This window comes from Alligator sinensis, unplaced genomic scaffold (genome assembly GCF_000455745.1).
Source record: "Alligator sinensis unplaced genomic scaffold, ASM45574v1 scaffold880_2, whole genome shotgun sequence".
NCBI lineage: Eukaryota > Metazoa > Chordata > Crocodylia > Alligatoridae > Alligator > Alligator sinensis.
In genome coordinates, this window is record NW_005842934.1 from 158,044 (window position 1) to 160,376 (window position 2,333).

General features: G+C 55.3%; 1 protein-coding gene across 3 annotated transcripts in view; it reads left to right on the plus strand.

The window, feature by feature from the left end:
* TDRKH (tudor and KH domain containing) overlaps window positions 1-2,333 on the plus strand; it is a 15,564-nt gene continuing 13,231 nt past the window's right edge. For all 3 annotated transcript variants that reach the window (XM_006036231.3, XM_006036233.3, XM_006036234.3), the window contains exon 1: window positions 1-42. The gene's annotated coding sequence lies outside the window, so the exon portion shown is untranslated. The remainder of the gene's footprint in view (window positions 43-2,333) is intronic.

Sequence of the window (2,333 nt, forward strand, 5' to 3'; positions counted from 1 at the left end):
AAACATCAGCTGGCTGAGCTACAGCTCTGGAACATCCTGGAGGTAAGGGCAGGAGCTTTGGGGATGGCTTAGGGGCTCCAGGTCCTGGGCATGATCTAAAACTGCACCCTGCCAGTTAAGGATGGCCTGGTGGGGCTGCTGGCAGTGTGGTAGTCTCAACTAAATGCCAGGACCACAAACCTCACTGGTGGAAGGTGGGTAGGGGTGCCTTAACTCTGGCCCCTACCACCTGGTGGGTAATTGTGAGATCTGTAGTTCCCTAGATCCTCCTTTCTTAAATATGGGTGTTATGTTTGCCCTTTTCCAGCCATCTGGGACCTCTCCTGATTGCCATGAGTCTTCAAAGATGATGGCCAGTGGCTCTGCAATCACATCAGCCAACTCCCTCAGCACCCTCAGGTGCATCCCATCCGGCCCCATGGGCTTGTACATGTTCAGCTTTTCTAAGCAGTTCCTACCCTGTTCTTTCAGTGCTGAGGGCTGCTTACCTCCTCCCCAAACTGTGCTGCCCGGTTCAGTAACCTGGGAGCTGCCCTTGTCTGTGAAGACTGAGCTGAAAAAAGCATTGAGCACGTCAGCCTTTTCTGCATCCTCTGTCACAAGGCTGCCTCTCCCAGTCAGTAAGGGACCCACACTTTCCCTGATCCTCCTCTTCCTACTGACATACTTGTAGAAAGCCTTGTTACCTTTCACATCCCTCGCTAGCTGCAACTCCAATTGCGCTCTGGCCTTCCTGACTTCATCCCTGTATGCCCAAGCAATGCTTTTACAAACATCCTTATTTGTTTGTCCAAGTTTACACTTCTTATCAGCTTCCTTTTTTGTGATTTAGTTTAGTGAGGAGTTCCCTGCTAAGCCAAGGTAGTCTTCTGCCATATTTGCTAGTCTTCCTGCGCGTTGAGACGGTTTGTTCCTGCACTCTCAGTAAGGCTTCTTTCAAGTACAGCCAGGTCTCCTGGACTCCTCTGCCTCAGTCTGGCTTCCCAGGTGGATCTTGCCCATGAGTTCCCTGAGTAAGCTGAAGTCTGCTTTTCTGAAGTCCAGGGTCCTTACTCTGCTGCTTTCCATCCTTCCTTTCCTCAGGATGCTAAACTCAATCATCTTGTGGTCACTGCTGCCCAAGCTGTCATCCACTACTACATACCTCACCAATAACTTCCCTGTTTGTGAGGAGCACCTCAAGAAGAGAATGTCCCCTAGTTCGCTGCTCCAGCCCTTGCACCAGGAAGTTGTCCTCAACACTCTCCAAAAACTCCCTGCATTGCCTGGGCACTGCTGTATTGCTCTCCCAGCGGATGTCACGGAGGCTGAAGTCCTCCATGAGAACCAGGGTGTGTGACTGGCAAACTTCCACTAGCTGTTGGAAGAAAGCCTCGTCCACCCCCTCCTCCTGGTCTGTGGTCTATAGCAGACCCCACCATGACATCACCCTTGTTGCTCTCTCCTCTGCCTCTAACCCAGAGACCCTCAACAGGCCTCTCTCCAGCTCCATACTGGAGCTCTGAGCAGTCATACAGCTCTCTTACATAAAGTGCGACTCCTCCTCCTCTTCTCCCCGGCCTGTCCTTCCTGAGCAGTTTGCACCCGTCCATGACCGTGCTCCAGTCCTGCGAGCTCCCAGCACGTCTCTGTTATTCTGATCACGTCATAGTGCTGTGACTGCGCAAAGACGTCTGGTCCCTCCTGCTCGTGTCCCAGGCTCCGTGGGTTGATGGCCAGGCACCCGGGGTCACTGGACGATTGCCCTGATTTGTCAGAAAGAATGAGAGCGCCTCCCCTCTCGCCCTCCCTGCTTGCTCTTCCTCTGGGTCTCCCGTTTCCCCACTTACCCCCGGGCTCTGGTCTCCAGCCCCCGGCCAACCTAGTTTAAGGGTTCTGACATCACGGTGCTGCAGAGATGACGCAATAGGATGCCACCGAGGCATGGGGCTGCCCCCCCTCAGGACGGGGCCCTCCCACCCACTCACACTGCGGCGGCCCCACCAGGCAGAGAGCTTGATGGCAACTGTCCCCCAGCCCCAGTGCATCATGGGACTTCTGAGTCCTGTTTCCCCCAGTGCATCATGGGACATCTCGGAGCGCTGCTCTTCCTCCCACCCTGGTGCATCATGGGGCACCTTGGAGTGCTGTTCCCTCAGTGCATCATGGGATGCCTCAGTGCTGCCCCTGCCCTGCTCTGGTGCATCATGGGATACCTCGGTGCTGTTCCCCCAACGCATCATGGGACAACTCAGCATGTTGCTCCCCCACGCTGGTGTATCATGGGACATCCCAGAGCACCCCGCTCCCCCAGCGCTGCCCATAGGGGTCTTGGCGGCCCCCCTCCAGCAGGA